Source organism: Caretta caretta, chromosome 7 (genome assembly GCF_965140235.1).
Source record: "Caretta caretta isolate rCarCar2 chromosome 7, rCarCar1.hap1, whole genome shotgun sequence".
NCBI classification, from domain to species: Eukaryota; Metazoa; Chordata; order Testudines; family Cheloniidae; genus Caretta; species Caretta caretta.
Window position 1 is genome coordinate 41,541,123 of NC_134212.1, and position 20,526 is coordinate 41,561,648.

The 20,526-nt window shown below is 45.9% G+C and overlaps 1 protein-coding gene and 1 long non-coding RNA gene across 4 annotated transcripts in view; both read right to left on the minus strand.

The window, feature by feature from the left end:
• Positions 1–2,351, minus strand: part of IARS1 (isoleucyl-tRNA synthetase 1) — a 191,187-nt gene extending 188,836 nt beyond the window's left edge. The window contains exon 1 of the mRNA XM_048856251.2: positions 2,234–2,351. The gene's annotated coding sequence lies outside the window, so the exon portion shown is untranslated. The remainder of the gene's footprint in view (positions 1–2,233) is intronic.
• Positions 2,352–13,100: 10,749 nt separating this feature from the next.
• On the minus strand, positions 13,101–19,329 carry LOC125640224 (uncharacterized). Of its 3 annotated transcripts, XR_012669287.1 has the most exons (4): positions 18,608–19,329; positions 15,982–16,042; positions 14,668–15,229; positions 13,101–13,714 (listed from the first exon to the last, which is right to left on the minus strand). It is a non-coding gene; the product is annotated as an uncharacterized LOC125640224 (long non-coding RNA). The 3 variants fall into 3 exon arrangements; XR_012669286.1 differs by lacking the exon at positions 15,982–16,042 and having other exon boundaries at positions 18,608–19,314; XR_012669288.1 differs by lacking the exons at positions 15,982–16,042; positions 18,608–19,329 and adding an exon at positions 17,207–17,769.
• Between the last annotated feature and the right edge of the window lie 1,197 nt (positions 19,330–20,526).

Genomic DNA, 20,526 nt, shown 5'->3' on the forward strand with positions numbered 1-20,526 from the left:
AGCCTGGATGGCCAGGATGGCGTCCCTAGCCTCTCTTTGCCAGAAGCTGGGAATGGGCAACAAAGGATGGATCACTTGATGATTACCTCTTCTGTTCATTCCCTCCGGGGCACCTGGCATTGGCCACTGTTGGAAGACAGGATACTGGGCTAGATGGACCTTTGGTCTAACCCAGTATGGCCATTCGTAAAGATGCTTATTCCAGCTCAAAGGGGGCATCTGGGTAACTTTTCCCCAGGGGAAAGGAGTCAAATCTATTACAGTTAAACCAGACAAATGTCAGCCTTCCTTAAGAATATTTTTCCCTTAACATGCCAGTACAAGTAGAATGCTTACAAAGTACTGTACTTTGCAAGAAATGTTAGTTTCTTTATCTAGCATCCTTTGGTTAATTCCTTGACTTGTTGCGTACTTGGTGATAAGGAAACAGGTAACTACATTCTACAGATCTTTAAAAATACCAGCAAGTCAAGAATCAATATCAAATCCATGGAAGTTTAATGGAACATGAGGCATGTTATGATCTCATATTTCTAAAACTAAAAAGGCATTGACAGTTTAAAATTCCCATATATTAAACAGACATCTTTACCATCCGTGCATTGTTTGCCACTTGAACATTGCAGTTTTGGGAACCTCAAAAAGAAACTGATCATAAAAAATATGTAACTGGCTTCATTGATTTTCAATTTCCAAGCTAAGAGAAACATGTAAAGCAAGTAGCAATTATAATAAGGACAAAATCAGACTTTTAAAATATTAGTTTTAATAACTTAAAAGTTATTAACAATGCATGTTTCTTTACAATGCAATATTTGTTCTACTGTATTCATTATTAGCAGTTTCCCTTTACTCTCGGGGTTAAAGGTTAAGAACATAACTGCCATACTGGGTCCATATCCAGTCTTCTGACAGTAACCATTGCCAGCTGTTTCAAAGGGGAATGAACAGAAAAGGGAAATCAAGTGAGCCAACCCCTGTCATCCAGTCCCAGCACATGCCAGTAAGAGGTTTAGGAACACCCTGGGTGTGGACTTGTATTCTGGACATTTTGGCTAATAGCCATTAATGGACCTATCCTCCATGAAAGTCTCTAATTCTTTTTTAAACCCGGTTATAGTTCTGGCCTTCACCTCACCCCCTGGCAACAAGTTCCACAAGTTGACTGTGTGAAGTACTTCCCCTTCTTTGTGTTAAACCCACTGTCTATTAATTTCATTGGATGACCCCAGGTTCTTGGGTTATGTGAAAGAGTAAATAACATTTCCTTATTCACTTTCTCCATACCATTCACGATTTTTTAGATTTCTATCATACTCCCTCTTAGGCATCTCTTTTCCAAGCTGAATAGTTCCAGTCTTTTTGGTCTCTTCTCATACAGAAGCTGTTCTATACCCTTAATCATTTGTGTTGCCTTTTTTGTATCTTTTCCATTTCTAATATATCTTGTTTGAGATGGGGTGACAAGAACTGCATGCAGTATTCAAGGTGATGGATGGGTGTACCATGGATTTATATAATAGCATTATGATATTTTCTGTCTTATTATCTATCCTTTTCCTAATGACTCCTAACATTTTGTAAGCTTTTTTTGATTGCTGCTGCATATTAAGCATATGTTTTCAGAAAACTATCCAGGATAACTCCATGATTTCTCTGTTGAGTGGTAACAGTTAATTTAAACCCCACCATTTAGCATATATACTTGAGATTATGTTTTCCAATGTGCATTACTTTGCATTTATCAACACTGAATTTCAGCTGCCATTTTGTTGCCCTGTCACCCAGGTTTGTGAGAGTCTTCTGTAACTCTTCACAGTCTGCTTTGTACTTAACCATCTACCCCTCAAGAATTGGACACAGACACACCCCTGCCCAATCTTCCTTCCGTTACTGCCACAAACCAAGAACCCCTAAGAACCAGGCACTCACAGTCTCCCCTCCAAGGTCCTGCCTGCGGCCCAGGCAACCCATTAACCCCATCAAGAGCTGGCACATGCCCCCTCCCACGCACGCACCCCTCCCTGCAGTCACTACTAAGGCGCAGCGCTCCCCTCACCTCCCAGGCACAACCCCCTCATGCTTAGTCCCCACCCCAACAGCTGGTACCACGGGGGGAGGGGTCACTGCACCAAATCCCTGCGAGTGGATAGTCAGCTGAGCCCCCCCTGCACAGCACCACTCCACCCCACCTCCGGTTAACCCGCCAGACAGCCCGGCTCCCTGCACTCACCAGTCGCCTCGCCCTCCACGACCCCAGCCACCGGCCGGCTGGGAATGATGCAACCAAAAGAAAGCATGACAGGAAGCAAAGGAACACGCCTGCCTGCTGTATCCAATCACCGCGCTCCATACACAGGCCGCAACAAGGCAGCCTCTGATTGGTCAAGCGGGTCTCTTGGTAACTGTAAATCATGGGGGATGTGATGGTAGGAAGACTGAAGAGGTAGGGCGAGGGGAATGAGTGCGTGCAGAAGTGAAGTGACGTGACGTGTGTTGGACCCACGCCTGGCTTTTGCAGGGGCGTTTCTTGGGAGACCGCACGCGTGACAGGGGGAAATAGGCTGGTGCTCGGTGCTGCACCCGAGTCTGTGGCGTGTTGACAGCCTCAGCCCTTACATGCTGCGTGTGGGCTCGGCGCAGCGGCGCTGAGTTAGAGCATTTGCACGCTGGGGCTCTCTGCATCTGCAAACCGCGCGCTCCCAGCTTCAGACACGGAATCCATTTTAGACGACAGGTCTAATTCAATTGAGGGCTCTGCTCTGCAGGGGGGATAGCCCCCCCCCCGCACACATACCGTGTGTACCCCCGAAAGCTAAGCCGGCATAAGAGGCACCCGATGTATACAATATAGTTTCAACTGGTTTAGTTCTATCCGTCTCTGCTTCCCTTCTCTCTCCCCCCTTCCCCGTCTCTCTTTGTTGTTTTGCTCGTTGCTGTTTTTTCATCCAAATTTTGCTCTCTCCGTCCTGGTTTTTTTTTGTTTGTGTTTTTAAATTACTCCTACACATACACTGAATTGGCCTGCCTAGAGCACAACGAGTGTGTGCAAGAACCAGTTTCTTAGACAGGCTTGCTATTTAGCAAATGGTCATACAAGCCACAGAGACACAGAATACAATAAAATACAAGCCTTATTTGGGAAACTGGATGTTGAGTCTCTGAATGCCAATTTAGAGTGGAAGTTTCCGTAACTTCCCTGCCTGCAAGCAAATCACTTGTGACTTTGGGGGTTTCTTAAGATTGCCTACAAGAGTGCCTCTTAATTTTATTTTTTCTCAGTATTGATACTAGGTGAATGGAGATCAGTACTCCTCAAAGCCACCAAATAATTGGCAAATGGGTGAAGCATGAACAGTTTTTCAATGGTGAATTGTGATGGAAGAGTGGTAGGAATAATCTAAAAATAATGAGGTCCAATAATTTTATTCACACTGACAGTGTACTGGTTGGTGAGGTATCCTTAATGTATGGTGGGTTATTAGAATTGCCTGTTTGATTGAATTGATCTAACTTAATAGTGGTCCATGGGAGGAACAAATAGGAAAGCAACACAACAGATCTAAATGAGCACTTACCAACACTCACTAGAAAGATAATGTGGCAAGCTGTTACTTTCAAGGATCCTGTCTCTGACAAATTGCAAAAGCTAGGACCTGGAGATCAAAAGAATAGTTAAAAAGCCGTTCTCTGGTGAGCTAGGGGGTCGCTTGTCAGAAGCTATCTAGGGAGACAAAGCTGATATAGACAGACTATAGGTAGTCACTCTCTCTAAAGAAGTTGGGCCTTCCTAGTTCCAGGAAATATTAAGTCTTAGGGAAAAGTAGATATGACTATAGTCTGTTATTATTTTAAAAATGTTTTCTCAGAAATGCTTTGTTCTAAAAAATTTAATACTTTGCTTTAAAGAGGCTGAAACCTGTGTGGTCATTGTATATACCTCTGTGATTGTTCTTGGAAGGAACAAAGCTACGTGGTCTTTTCCAAATCACGTCTGCTGAAGTAATCACAGTTTATCCGATTAAGTGAGCTGTAGCTCACGAAAGCTTATGCTCAAATAAATTGGTTAGTCTCTAAGGTGCCACAAGTACTCATTTTCTTTTTGCGAATACAGACTAACAGGGCTGTTACTCTGAAACCAGTTTATACTAGGGAACTTCAACCCACTGCCCACTCTGATAGTGGGAAAGTCATGTAACTCCACCCAAGATAGAAGTGAAAGCCTGAGGCCTGAGAAGGTATGCTCAAATCGACCAGGAGGGGTCAGAGATGTAGTTAGGCTAGTAACTGTGAGGCAAGCAAATTGCAATTGTTAGAATTTGTAAAAAATAACCAAGTAATGTAAGGGTAAAAGTGGTTATTAAGACCTCGTGGTGATTTTGTTGTAAGATCCACAATCTTGTCCTCACAGCTCACAACAAAGCAATACAGACACTAACATTTGAAATACTACATTGGATTTCATTAGCTTTATAATATAGATGAGGCTAATTATTAAAATGTTTCATGTAATTGGAAGTAAATTGCTGCTAGCTACCTGTGCAATTAGTTCTGTGCTGTATTGGGATTACTTCAGCATTTTTCATTGTTGGTGTCAATGACTATGTAAGAAATTACTGCTCCACTATATATAATAAATAGGGCCCTACCAAATTCACAGACCATTTTGGTCAATTTCAAGGTCATAGGGTTTTAAAAACAGTTAATTTCATTATTTCAGCTATTTAAATCTGAAATTTCATGGTACTATAATTGTAGGGGTCCTGACACAAAAAGGAGTTGGTGGGGGGATCACATAGTTACTATAGAGGGGGTTGCGGTACTGCTACCCTTACTTCCGCACTGCTGCTGGTGGTGGTACAACCACAGCAACCCTTCTTCTCTATTATTCCTGGCCATCCTTCCAAGTTCATGCCACCTTACATTCCTTAACACAGCCCTATATTCCATCTCTTTATGGGCTGCTCCTTCTTGGCCTGGTGGTCTCTCTACCAGTTCCCTAGCCCATTTCTCCTAGGCTGCACCCACTCTACCCTTCCCTCCCTAAACTCTGTTCCTGACAGTCTTCCCTGCCAAATCCACTTGACATGTCCCTCAGTGACTATGCTTCAGCTACTTCCAGCTCCCTTCCAGGTTAAATGATCTGGAGAAAAGGGTAAACAGTGAGGTGGCAAAGTCTGCAGATGATACTAACCTGCTCAAGATAGTTAAGACCAAAGCAGACTGTGAAGAACTTCAAAAAGATCTCACAAAACTAAGTGATTGGGCAACAAAATGGCAAATGAAATTTAATGTGGATAAATGTAAAGTAATGCACACTAGAAAAAATAACCCCAACTATACATACAATATGATGGGGGCTAATTTAGCTACAACTAATCAAGAGAAAGATCTTGGAGTCATCATCGATAGTTTTCTGAAGACGTCCACGCAGTGTGCAGCGGCAGTCAAAAAAGCAAATGGGATGTTAGGAATCATTAAAAAAGGGATAGAGAATAAGATGGCGAATATCTTATTGTCCTTATATAAATCCCTGGTACGCCCACATCTTGAATACTGCATACCGATGTGGTCCCCTCATCTCAAAAAAGATATACTGGCATTAGAAAAGGTTCAGAAAAGGGCAACTAAAATGATTAGGGGTTTGGAACGGGTCCCATGTGAGGAGAGATTAAAGAGACTAGGACTTTTCAGCTTGAAAAAGAGGAGACTAAGGGGGGATATGATAGAAGTATATAAAATCATGAGTGATGTGGAGAACGTGAATAAGGAAAAGTTATTTACTTGTTCCCATAATATAAGAACTAGGGGCCACCAAATGAAATTAATGGGTAGCAGATTTAAAACAAATAAAAGGAAGTTCTTCACTCACCACACAGTCAACCTATGGAATGCCTTGCCTGAGGAGGTTGTGAAGGCTAGGACTATAACAGGGTTTAAAAGAGAACTGGATAAATTCATGGAGGTTAAGTCCATTAATGGCTATTAGCCAGGATGGGCAAGGAATGGTGTCCCTAGCCTCTGTTTGTCAGAGGGTGGAGATGGATGGCAGGAGAGAGATCACTAGATCATTACCTGTTGGGTTCACTCCCTCTGGGGCACCTGGAACTGGCCACTGTCGGTAGACAAGATACTGGGCTGGATGGACCTTTGGTCTGACTCAGTATGGCCATTCTTATGTTCTTACCACTAACTTCTCTCTCACTGTATTCCAGTTCCCACCCTACCTCAGGCTCCATCTATCTAACTAGAGTTTTTTGTTTTTAATACTGTTGAGAATTGTAATTTCTCTGTCCAAATATTCACCACTGCTCTCCACCCACCAACCAATGTTATAATATTGGCATCATCCACTGATTGTGAAGTATGTGAAAATGTTGCACTAAAGAGAAAAAAAAGTGGAAAGTGCCCTTTATTTACACATTTATTACCTATAAAATAGAAACATATACTCAAAACTCATTTGCAGCAAGACAAATTGCTAATGTTTTAAAAACCACTAGGAAGCACTATATCTCCACATTGATGAGGGAGTGACTACATAATGCTTTGTTTCAGAGTACCAGCCCTGTTAGTCTGTATCCGCAAAAAGAAAAGGAGTACTTGTGGCACCTTAGAAACTAACAAATTTATTTGAGCATAAGCTTTCGTGAGCTACAGCTCGCTTCATCGGATGCATGCAGGAGAAAATACAGTGGGGAGATTTTATATACACAGAGAACATGAAGCAATGGGTGTTACCATACACACTGTAACGAGAGTGATCAGGTAAGGTGAGCTATCACCAGCAGGAGAGAAAAAAAAACGAAACAAAAAAAAACCTTTTGTAGTGATAATCAAGGTGGGCCATTTCCAGCAGTTGACAAGAACCTGTGAGGAATGGGGTGGAGGAGCGAGGGGAAATAAACATGGGGAAATAATTTTACTTTGTGTAATGACACATCCACTCCCAGTCTCTATTCAAGCCTAAGTTAATTGTATCCAGTTTGCAAATTAATTCCAATTCAGCAGTCTCTCGTTGGAGTCTGTACTGGACAGTCTCTACGTAAAAGAATAAATGGACACAAATCTAACATCAAGAATTATAACATTCAAAAACCAGTCGGAGAACACTTCAATCTCTTTGGTCACTCAATTACAGACCTAACAGTGGCAATTCTTCAACAAAAAAACTTCAAAAACAGACTCCAGCGAGAGACTGCTGAATTGGAATTAATTTGCAAACTGGACACCATTAAATTAGGCTTGAATAAAGACTGGGAGTGGATGTGTCACTACAAAAGTAAAACTATTTCCCCATGTTTATTCCCCCCCCCCCCCACATTCTTGACAACTGCTGGAAATGGCCCACCTTGATTATCACTACAAAAGGTTTTGGGTTTTTTTTGGTTTTTTATCTCTCCTGCTGCTAATAGCTCACCTTACCTGATCACTCTCCTTACAGTGTGTATAGTAACATCCCCCCTGCTCTCCTGCTGGTAATAGCTCACCTTAAGTGATCACTCTCTTTACAGTAAAAAGAAAAGGAGTACTTGTGGCACCTTAGAGACTAACAAATTTATTGGAAGTGAGCTGTAGCTCAGGAAAGCTTATGCTCAGATAAATTTGTTACTCTCTAAGATGTCACAAGTACTCCTTTTCTTTTTACATAATGCTTTGTAAGGCTGTTAATGGTTGTGCATACCTATGTGCACTTAAATGTGAAATCAAGCTGTTTTCAACTACCACCACCATTTTTACATTCTCTTTTTCACTTTTGTTCCCTAGATTTGAGATTAGGAATAGGAAGTTTTCATCAATGGCCCTTTCTCTTTGAAATTTGTTTTCCCTATTTATCTAACAAGGCCTGAGTTGTTCGACCTACAGGGCCTAGTGCAAAGCCCATCAGTTCAGGCAAGTTTTTGCCTGAGGCAGTGATAGTGGGTCTATTCTGCCTTGAATTTGAAATCTGAAGTTAAATCTATTTTATCTGTTATATTTTATGTTTGTCAACCAACTTAGAAGCAGGACAATTTGGAGGAATGCATGAGTACTTGATTGAGTCACAAACTTTTTAGTTATCCTCACCCTCAAAGTGAATTGTGTTTGGCCTCAGGAAAGCACTTTATCTCTGTACATCAGCTTCCTCATCTGAGGAAAATTAGAGTAATATACACTTACAATACTTATTGAACTTGTTGAAATAACTAGTTAGCTAACATCTGTACAATACTTTAAAGACATTGGGGAGGGATAGCTCAGTGGTTTGAGCATTGGCCTACTAAACCTAGGGTTGCAAGTTCAATCCTTGAGGGGGCCATTTAGGGATCTGGGGCAAAAATTTGGGGATTGGTCCTGCTTTGAGCAGGGGGTTGAACTAGATGACCTCCTGAGGTCCCTTCCAACCCTGATATAGGACATTACAAAATCATTCTTCCTTTGCTCATGCAAATAGATTCATTGACTTTAGTGGGACTGTTCACTTAGGAAAGGTAATCTGGATTTAGTCCCTCCTCAAATGCTATCCATGGGCTAATTTTATTTTTTAAGATACATATATGTGACCAGACATACACGTAATAAGTGCACTTTTAGAAATCAATCAATAAAGCCTAAATGTTACCATAACATTCTTCACTGTCCTAAGTGTATAATTACAGAAGTTGCATCTTTAGATAAATATGACCAAATACGACTTTTACTTAGGTTAGTTTTCTCTTCTAAATGGTGTATGCCTTTAGAAATTGGTTTCTTTTAGGGCTGTCAAGTGATTACAAAAATTAATTGTGCAGTTAAACAATAATAGCATACAATTTCTTTAAATATTTTTGGATGTTTTCTACATTTTCAAATATATTCATTTCAATTACAACACAGAATACAAAGTGTACCGTGCTCACTTTAAATTTATTTTTATTACAAATATTTGCACTGAAAAAAAACAAAAGAAATAGCATTTTTCAATTCACCTAATACAAATACTGTAGTGCAATCTCTTTATCGTGAAAGTTGAACTTACAAATGAAGAATTATATACCCAAAAAAACTGCATTCAAAAATAAAACAAAACTTTAGAACCTACAAGTCCACTCGGTCCCACTTCATCCAATCACTTTGACAAACAAGTTTGGTTACAATTTGCAGGAGACAATACTGCCAACTTCTTGTTTACAAAGTCACCTGAAAGTGAAAACAGGTGTGCGCATGGCACTGTTGTAGCCGGCATCACAAGATATTTATGTGCCTGATGTGCTAAAGATTCATATGTCCCTCCGTGCTTCAACCACCATGCCAGAGGACATTCGTCCATTCTGATGACGGGTTCTTCTCGATAACAATCCAAAGCAGAGCGGACCGATGCATGTTCATTTTCATCATCTGAGTCAGATGCCACCAACACAAGATTGATTTTCTGTTTTGGTGGTTCGGGTTCTGTAGTTTCCACATCTGAGTATTGCTCTTTTAAGACTTCTGAAAGCATGCTCCATACCTCATCCTTGTCAGCTTTTAGATGGCACTTCAGATTCTTAAACCTTGGGTTGAGTGCTGAAGCTATTTTTAGAAATCAATGGTACCTTCTTTGCGTTTTTTTCAAATCTGCCGTGAAAGTGTTCTTAAAACGAACTTGTGCTGGGTCATCATCGGAGACTGCTATAACATAAAATATATGGCAGAATGCGGGTAAAACAGAACAGGAGACATACAGTTCCCCCCCAAGGAGATCAGTCACAAATTTAATTAAAGCATTTTTTTTTAACAAGCACCATCAGCACAGAAGCATGTCATCTGGAATGGTGGCCAAAGCATGAAGGGGCATACAAATGTTTAGCATATCTGGCATGTAAATACCTTGCAGTGCTGGCTAGAAAAGTGCCATGCAAATTCCTGTTCTCATTTTTAGATGGCATTGTAAATAAGAAGGCAGCAGTATCTCCTTTAAATGTAAACAAACTTGTTTGTCTTAGGGATTGACTGAACAAGAAGTAGGACTGAGTGGACTTGTAGGTTCTAAAGTTTTGCATTGTTTTCTTTTGAGCACAGTTATGTGACAAAAAAAATCTACATTTGTAAGTTACACTTTCATGATAAAGAGATTGCATTACAGTAGTTGTATGAGATGAACTGAAAAATACTATTTCTTTTCTTGATCATTTTTACAGTGCAAATATTTGTAATAAAAAATAATATAAAATGAGCACTGTACACTTTGTGTTCTGTGTTGCAATAAAAATCAGTATTTTTGAAAATGTAGAAAAACATCCAAAAAGATGTAATACATTTCAATTGGTGTTCTATTGTTTAACAGTGCGATTAATCACGATTAATTTTTTTAATCATGATTAATTTTTGAGTTAATTTAGTGAGTTAACTGCGATTAATCGACAGTCCTAGTTTCTTTAACTCACAGTTGACAAACAAATTTAAGCAGTTATGTTAAAGTAAACTCTGTATTAGTTCCTGTTCTAAAGTAATTTTAAAACAAATTACTAGTTAAAATAATACGTATTTAAGCAATATTAATAAATTATATTTTTCCACTTTGATTGAATATAGCATGTGTCTGGTCAATTCTGCCCTCACCTTTTACTCCTGTTGCTCAACTCCATTTCTCCTCCCACAACTACCTTTGGCTTGCCTTTGTTCATTCTCTATCTTTTTTATCTTTCTCCCCCTCTTCTATGTCTACACTATGAAATTAGGTCGAATTTATAGAAGTCGATTTTTTAGAAGGCGATTTTATAAAGTCAATTGTGTGTGTCCCCACTTAAGACCATTAAGTCAGCGGAGTGCGTCCACAGTACCGAGGCTAGCGTTAACTTCTGGAGCGTTGCACTGTGGGTAGCTAGCCCACAGTTCCCGCAGTCTCCGCCGCTCATTGGAATTCTGGGTTGAGATCCCAATGCCTGATGGGGCAAAAAACATTGTCGCGGGTGGCTCTGGGTACATGTCATCAGCCCCCCCCCCCTCCTCCCTTCCTCCCTCCGTGAAATCAATGTCAGACAATCGTTTCGCACCTTTTTTCCTGGGTTACCCATGCAGATGCCATACCAAGGCAAGCATGGAGCCCGCTCAGCTCACCGTCACCATATGTCTCCTGGGAGCTGGCAGACGTGGGACTGCATTGCTACACAGCAGCAACTCATTGCCTTATGGCAGCAGATAGTGCAGTATGATTGGTATCCATCCTCATCGTCTCATGGGTGCTCTTGGCCAGCCTCAGTGAGGTCGCTCGGGGTGCCTGAGCAGACATGGGTGCTCCTGGCAGATCTCGGTAAGGTCTGTCAGGGGCGCCTGGACATAAATGGGAGTGACTCAGGTCAGTCTCTTCTTTTAAGTTTTGTCTAATGGAGATTCAGTCCTGCCTGGAATATTGGCAGAGGGATAGCTCATTGATTTAAGTATTGGCCTGCTAAACCCAGGGTTGTGAGTTCAATCCTTGAGGGGGCCATTCTGCCTCAGGCTGCTCTCCCAGCCAGCAGCACCGCGAGCACCCAGGAGACGATCATAGCTAGCAGTCGTACTGCACTGTCTGCTGGTGAGCACCCAGGAGATGACGACAGCTAGCAGTCGTAGTGCACTGTCTGCTGCCAGCCTACCCCTTGCTCCTCCCGTCATGAAAGCAACGGTCTACAATTGTTTTGTGCCTTTTTCCGTGTGGGCGCCATATTGCTGTCAGCATCGTCATCCACCTGCCGCTTCCGCTGCCATTCTGCTCTTCTGCTCACGCCACACCACGGCAAGCATGGAGCCCGCTCAGATCACCGCAGCAGTTGTGACTGCTCTAAACACCAGGCGCATTATCCAGCAGTATATGCAGAACCAGAACCAGCAAAAGCAGGCGAGTAGGCGACGGCAGCACAGTGAGGAGAGCGATGAGGATGAGGACATGGACACAGACTTCTCTCAAAGTACGGGCCCTGGCAATTTGGCCATCCTGGTGGCAATGGGGCAGGCTCATGCCATGGAATGCCTATTCTGGACCCAGGAAATAAGCACAGACTGGTGGGACCGCATAGTGTTGCAGGTCTGGGATGATTCCCAATGGCTGCGAAACTTTCACATGTGTAAGGGCACTTTCGTGGAACTTGTGACTCGCTTTCCCCTGCCCTGAATTGCCAGAATACCGAGAGGAGAGGAGCCCTCACAGTTCACAAGCGAATCGCGATAGCCCTCTGGAAGCTTACAACGCCAGACAGCTACCGGTCAGTCGGGAATCAATTTGGAGTGGGCAAATCTACTGTGGTGCAAGTAGCCAACGTGATCACTGACTTGCTGCTATCAAGGGTAGTGACTCTGCGAAATGTGCAGGTCATAGTGGATGGCTTTGCTGCAATGGGATTCCTTAACTGTGGTGGGGCGATAGACGGAATGCATATCCTTATCTTGGGACCGGACCACCAAGGCAACCAGTACATAAACCAAAAGGGGTATTTTTCAATGGTGCTGCAAGCACTGGTGGATCACAAGGCACATTTCACCAACATCAACGTGGGATGGCTGGGAAAGGTACATGACACTCGCATCTTCAGGAACTCTGGTCTGTGGGAACGGCTGCAGCAAGGGACTTACTTTCCAGACCAGAAAATAACTGTTGGGGATGTTGAAATGGCTTTAGTTATCCTTGGGGACTGAGCCTACCCCTTAATGCCCTGGCTCATGAAGCCGTACACAGGCACCCTGGGTAGTCATCAGGAGCTGTTCAACTACAGGCTGCGCAAGTGCAGAATGGTGGTAGAATGTGCATTTGGACGTTTAAAACCGCGCTGGCAGAGTTTACTGACTCGATTAGGCCTCAGCAAAACCAATATTCCCATCATTATTACTGCTTGCTGTGAGCTCCACAATATCTGTGAGAGTAAGGGGGAGACGTTTATGGCAGGGTGGGAGGTTGAGGCAAATCACCTGGCCACTGATTAGGCGCAGCCAGACACCCGGGTGGTTAGAAGAGCACAGCAGGGCACGCAGCACATCAGAGAAGCTTTGAAAACCAGCTTCATGACTGGCCAGGCTATGGTGTGAAAGTTCTGTTTGTTTCTCCTTGATGAAAACTCGCCCCCTTGGTTCACTCTACTCCCTTGTAAGCCCCCCTTTTATCACCGCTTGCAGAGGCAATAAAGTCATTGTTTCAAATTCATTTATTCTTTATTAATTCGTCACAGAAATGGGGGGATAACTGCCAAGGTAGCCCAGGAGGGGTGGGGGAGGAGGGAAGCACTGGGTGGGGTGGTGGAGGAGGGGAGGATGGAAGGACAAGGCCACACTGTACTTCAAAACTTATTGAATGCCAGCTTTCTGTTGCTTGGGCAGTCCTCTGGGGTGGAGTGGTTGGGTGCCTTGAAGGCCCCCCACCGCATTCTTGGGCATCTAGGTGAGGAGGCTATGGAACTTGGGGAGGAGGGTGGTTGGTTAGACAGGGGCTGCAGCAGCGGTCTGTGCTCCTGCTGCCTTTCCTGCACCTCAACCATACACCGGAGCATATCAGTTTGAGCCTCCAGTAGCCTCAGCACTGCATCCTGCCTCCTCTCCTCTTGCACCTCCCTCCTCTCCTCACGTTCATTTTGTGCTTTCCTGGACTCTGACATTGTCTCCCTCCACGCATTGTGCTGGGCTCTTTCAGCGTGGGAGGACTGCAAGAGTTCAGAGAACATTTCATCGCAAGTGCGTTTTTTTCGGCTTCTAATCTTTGATAGCCTCTGGGACGGAGATGATACATGGAGCAATGAAACATTTGCAGCTGCGGGAGGGAAAAAAGGGAGATTAGTCTTAAAAAAGAGACATTTTAGAGGACAATGGGTAGACTCACAGTGAACGAAGCTGTTAACATTACATAGCATGTGTGCTTTCTTTACAAGGTCACATTTTGCCTCTTATATCAAGGGCCTGCCAGTATGGTGTGAGAGATCACACATGCAGGGCTGGCGTGCAACAGAATTTGGCTTGCAAGCAGCCATGGTAAGCCACAGTCTTTTGGCTTCTTTAACCTTCCTAACATGTGGGAATGGTTTCAAACAGCAGCGCCCTCATTTCAAATACAAAGCACCCATTGGGTTGGCCCTTTAAAATGGGTTGGCCATTTAAAAGGAGGGGCTGTGGTTTTCGGGTTAACATGCAGCACAAACCCAACTAACCCCCCCACACACACACACCCAATGCTCTGGGATGATCGCTTCACCCCTCCCCCCATTGCGTGGCTAACAGCTGGGGTGATTTCTGTTCAGCCACAGGCAAACAGCCCAGAAGGAATGGCCACCTCTGAATGTCCCCTTAATAAAGTTCCCCTATTTCAACCAGGTGACCATGAATGATATCACTCTCCTGAGGATAACACAGAGAGATAAAGAACGGATGTTGCTTGAATGCCAGCAAACACCAGGACCATAAACTGCCATGCTTTGTTATGCAGTGATTCCAGACTACGTGCTGCTGGCCTGTCTGGTTAAAATGTCCTACCACGGAGGATGGAATAAGGCTGCTCTCCCCAGAAACCTTTTGCAAAGGCTTTGGGAGCACATCCAGAAGAGCCTCACTGAGATGTCCCTGGAGGATTTCCACTCCATCCCCATACACATTAACAGACTTTTCCAGTAGCTGTACTGGCCGCGAATGCATCCCAAGTCATCACGGCAAATTAATCATTAAACACGCTTACTTTTAAACCATGTATTATATTTACAAAGGTACACTCACCAGAGGTCTCTTCTCCGCCTTCTCGGTCCGGGAGCCTGCCTTCAGTGGGTTGGGAGGATACTAGATCCAGGGTGAAAAACAGTTCCTGGCTGTTGGGGAAAACGGTTTCTCCACTTGCTTGCTGTGCTTCAATCTCCTCCTCCTCATCATCTTCCTCATCCCCAAAATCCACATCCCTGTTGCATGAGAGTCCATTGACGGAATCCATGCACAGGGTTGGGGTAGTTGTAGGGGCACCCCCTAGAATGGCATCCAGCTTATCATAGAAGCGGCATGTCTAGGGCTCTGACCCGGAGTGGCCATTTGCCTCTCTGGTTCTTTGGTAGGCTTGCCTTAAGTTTCACGTGGCACTGCTGTGGATCCCTGTTATAGCCTCTGTCCTTTCATGCCTGTGGAGATTTTTTCAAATATTTTGGCATTTCGTCTTTTTGAACGGAGTTCTGATAGCACAGATTCATCTCCCCATACAGCGATCAGATCCAGTACCTCCCGTTCGGTTCATGTTGGAGCTCTGTTGCGATTCTGGGACTGCATGGTCACCTCTGCTGATCAGCTCGCCACGCTGGTCAAACAGGAAATGAAATTCAAAAGTTTGCGGAGCTTTTCCTGTCTACCTGGCCAGTGCATCTGAGCTGAGAGTGCTGTCCAGAGCGGTCACAATGGAGCACTCTGGGATAGCTCCCGGAGACCAATACCGTTGAATTGTGTCCACACTACCCCAAATTGGACCCAGCAAGGTCGATTTCAGCACTAATCCACTCATCGGGGAGGAGTACAGAAACCGGTTTTAAGAGCCCTTAAAGTCAGAAAAAATGGCTTCTTAGTGTGGACGGGTACAGGGCTAAACCAATCTCATGCTGCTAAATCTGACCTAAACTCGTAGTGTAGACCAGGGCTCAGTCTTGTATAGTTTATTCTCCTCTTTCCCCTCACCACAGCTACAGTAAACATATATAAGCACCCCAATCTTGCTGTCCTTACTCATGCCCACACGGTAATGAAAATTATTTTGACTGAGTACATGGTGGTTATTTTTGTGGTAAATAATGTATCTTCAAGACTGGGGACAGTAGAGAAGTCACTGTCATGTGTAAGAAGACAAAGTTAAATGCTAACTGTTTAAACAGCCCTTACGCCACACTCTGGTACTAAAGTTCAAAATGCTCCAACAATCACATGGTTGTTCAACAGTATGTTTGAAGTTGTCTAAATAAAGGCAAAAATCTACTCATAAATACAAAGCCCAAGGCTTTCAAATTTATGTGCCTAAAATTAAGCAGCTAAATGCATATTTAAGCTACTAAATTAAGTTACCTGATTTTCAAATGTTAAACATCCACTGCTCCTCCTGACTTAAATAGTTGCTCAGCACTCCCTAAAAACCAGACCAGTAATATCTAGGTGAAAAACCAATTAAAGAGGTGGCCAAAAGGTGTAAACAAAGCTAATGGGAACATTTTGCTCACTCCAGCTATTGGCAGATCCATCTGGCATAATCTGTAAGTATTTTAATTAATACACGGGGTTACTAAATTGCATTAAGGAACACGATACAAACAGTTAACTATTTGAACACTAGCAGAGTTCTTGAGATGACAGTTTATTTGCACAGCCCTTAAATCCTCCTCCTCCTCCCTAACCCCCCACCCCCACCCCAAAAGCCGATGAGAAGGGGGAGGGTCAGGGTGTCTGTCTGCCAGCGGGGAGAGAAGGGGGCTAGCTAAACATGATGGCTGTAAACAAGGGCTGTAGAACAAGTCTAGCACGTCCCTTGCGAACGGATCCTCCCCAGTCCTCCACTCCGCCCCCTTGTAGTCAAATAGAAATTGAATGTGTATGGAGAGTGCTGCCGCAGGCCCCTGCAACTCCTCCCTTCACTCCTAGCATACTCCCCTTGCTACTGCTGTTTCGTGAACGAGATCAATCTTGTGTTCGTGTTCTTTTTTTACACTAAAATACGCAATTTTATCCCGGACCTTTCGAAATGAGGAAGGGTCTTCCTGATCATTTCTCTGCAGCTTTTAAGCCGAACTTCGGGCCGAGCCCGCTAAAAAGTGTTAGACAGACTTGCCCTCGGGATATTTTTAAAAATCCTTTGCCTTTTTCTGAGATGTAAAACGCACAGGATTTGTTACAATGGTTTCGGTGGCAAGAGGACGAATAGCTTCAGTGAGCAATGTGTAGGGATCTCCCAGAGTCCAAACAGCTGATGTTGGGGGAGGGGCGGGCGCCTTGGACGCCCACCAATAAAAACAAACAAGAACCCACAGCTAAAATGCCCACGATCAATCACCCACCCCACCCCTCTTTCCTCAACTTTCAGTGGCAGGATGGCCGCTTCCCCTATCTCCAATTATTGCTGGTGTACCACCCAGACCGCACATGCAAGGAGTTACAAGGGGTGGGGAAGGCTGAAAAGAGTTTTCACACACTGTCCCTCCAGCATATCAACCTTTTGCAAACACAGCTGCAGTGTGCAGCTAGACCCAGGGTTCCCCTGCTAGCTGTCTCTCCTGCCAGTTCGCAGGCATTCACTTGCCTAGGCACCACCCCGTCTGTTCCTCTGAGCAACACGCCACTCAAGCGCTTGTTTTGTGCTTCCACCGGCCGTTAAGCTCTTTACGTATTCGATGCAACCAAGGCAAGCTCGGGGTGGAGCTGCGCAAAAAAATCCGGGCGTAGGCGAGGGTTGTGCATGGAAATCACACAGAATAACTCGCCTGGAGTTGGGCCAAACCACTGTTATGCAAATGCAAAAAATGTAGGGGGAGAAGCAGAAAACACCACCGACACCCCATGCAGACGCATTCCTCCTTGCCTGACATGCAGCATGTCGGTTTTGCACGTCGATGCAAGGGTTTGGAAGGAAAAATTGTTCGTTGATGCACACACCCCCTCCACACTGGCTGCTTTTGGACTGCTCCATGTCCTGTACATAAGGGGGTGTGAACTGGAGAAACACTAAAAAAGAGCAAGCAAAACGCGGAGGGTGGTGTGTGTTTGTTTTCTCGGGGCTGTGCAACTAGACAGTGAACGGCAAAGAGCGTCCGACGCGAGCTCCCTGCTTCTCTCCCCTTCTCCTTTTGTCAAACACACCCACAGTCCTAGGCAGTTGTTATTCTGTAGCGGTTTGCACCGGAGTAACAATCTGCTACAAAAGAAGGCGAGATAATCTCTTCTAGGCAGCAGCCTAAAACTGGTCAAGCTGCCCCACAGCCTGCAGCAGCTCAGCCAGGCTATGCACTGTCAAAGGGCTCTGGTCAAGAAAAAAACAGAGCGGATTGTGAAAAGGTAGAGGCAGCAGGAAAGCCCCTTTGGCTGGGGGGAAACCGCAGTGCTTTACCAACCAGCAACGAACAAGCCAACCCAGAAGGGGGGGGAACGCTAAGAAGAAGACGACGACATTGAATTTGCTTCTTTGGGGGTTGTTGGCAGCTGTCCAGGGCTGCAAAGAGTATGTGAGAGGGTTACTATGTTGAGAAGAGAAGAGCTGATCACGTGTGGCACAGGAGCCAGGGCTGCCCCCTGGGAGCCTGCCAGGGCTGGGAAGGAGGAAGAGGTGCCGGAAGCCTACCAGCAGCAGCTGAAGGAGGGAGCGCCCCGGAGGGGCTGCAGCAGGGGTCGCTGGCACCACAGCTGGCGTGGAAGGACCCCCGCCTTCTCCAGGAAGCTTTTGGGCAGTAGGACGCACGCCCATTACCAGCAGCAGCACTGCAGGGTCTCCCAGCGGTGCTATCGGCCCACCCGCCCCAGGGTGCTGCTCTCTCTGCGCCCCGTCAACATGATGGGCAAGCGAGCCCCGGGCATGCGGGCCCCCCGCAACACCAACCAGTTCCTGATGCGGGAGAAGTACCAACTCATGCACCTGCGGTCGGACTCGGTGGGCACCGAGAGCGGCGGGTCGGACAGTGAGATGGACCCGCTGGACATGGACTCTTACCTGGGGGTGCTAGAGAACTCCCGGGGGGCGCTGATGGACTTTGCCGAGGATCCTCGCTCCTCCTCCTGGTCTCCGCCCGCTTCCTCGGCCGCCACTGACTCGGAGCCCTCTTCGCAGCAGCAGTTGCGGTTTTTCGGTGGCGGCTTGGCGGACGTGCACCAGGAGGAGAGCTTGCAGTACTTCCCTTCCGAGGACGATGTGATCGAGAGCGAGATATTCATGGAGAAGGACTTCCATGAGTTCTGTAGCAGAATTGCTTGAATTGGGGGGGCATCTATTTATTTGATACAATTACCCCCTTCCCACCACCCACCCCTTCCTCTCGTTGCCTTTTATACTTGGCTGGGTTATGCGGGCGATCGTATCTCCGGGTCACAGCTGGATCCGGTCGAGCTGGGTATGTGGATTCTCATGGGTAAAATGGTTTTCTAAACGTTAAGTTCATCTGTTGGCATTTGAACCTCCCCGGGGACGGGGGGAGGAGGTGGCGGGGCATTTTGCCCCCCCGGGGGGGGGGAAGGGACATGGGATTACATACTAGGCCTTGTTTGTTGAAGCGCTTTATTTATTTTACCGCCACCCTTTTGCGTTGTTGTCAAGCGGGGCCACGTCATTTTATATTAAAAAAAAAAAACCACACGCTCTGGATCTTAAATAAAAGGAACTTTTGTAAATTAAAACAAATCTACTGTGCGAAGTGTGTGCTCTCTGGGAAAATGTGTCCAGTACTAAGAGCGTCGTCGTGGGGGTGTGGGGGGGTCTCCTGCGTAGGTGTGCGGAGTGTGCGCCTTGCGGAAGGAAGAACGGGGAGGAGGAGCGCGCGGTTTGGCGCAAAGGAGGAAAAGCCACCGCAGCAGCGGTTTGTTTCTGCTCCCGTTGGCAGCAGTGGCACAAAACACACTCCTTGGCTTGCTTCAGCGAGGAGCTAGAAGTGGGATGGGACAGTAACGTAATCAGCTCCTCCGCTCAGTGCAAGGGGCGGGCCACAGCGAGGGGGGACCATGCCTGGTAACCACCAAGGGGGAGCCTATGGAGGTTGCAGAGTACACGGGAATATGAGCATGGTTACAATAATCGCATTCATCATACTTAAGGTTAAGATTTTGTCACAGTTATTTTTAGTAAAAGTCAGCGGCAGTACAGGGGAAGCTCACAGCCTGAGCCTCGCTGCCCAGGTCGGACTGACAGCCTGAGCCCCACTGCCTGCAGGGGGGAAGCTGATAGCCAGAGCACAGCTGCCCAGGGCAGACTGGCAACCCAAGCCCCACCGCCCGTAGCATTGCCAGAGGCGTCGTCCTGGTTTGGCCGGGGGTCTCCCAGAACTGGGCTCGATCTCCCTGAGGCTACTGAAGCGAATCCGGGAAAATTTAGGCTGCTAAAAGTCCGGCAGCGCAACGGGGCTAAGGCAGGCTCCCTACCTGCCCTGGCTCGACACAGAAGCGGCTAGCATGTCCCTGTGGCCCCTCAGCGGAGGCATAGCCAGGGGGTCTGCATGAGCTGCCCCGAGCCAGAGCACCCACTCCGCAGCTCTCAGTGGCTGGGAACAGGGAACCATGGCCTGTGGGAGCTGCGGGAGCAGTGCCTGTAGGCACTTGGCCGCCCCTGAGACTTGGAGCCGCTGTCAGACATGCTGTCGTTTCCGGGAGCTGCCCAAGGTAAACCCTACCTGGCTGGAGCTACACCCTAAACCCCCTCCTGCACCAAAACTCCCTCCTGCAGCCTGCACCCCTCACACTCTTCCACACCCCACTCCCTGTCCCAGGCTCAGCCTGGAGTCCCCTCCCACACCCAAACTCCCAGAGCCCGCACCGCCCTTCTGCACCCTTATCCCAGGCCCAACCTGGAGCTCCCTCCCACACTCCAAACCCCTCAGCCACACCCCCCAGCCCAGAGTCCCCACCCCCTCCCACACCTCAACC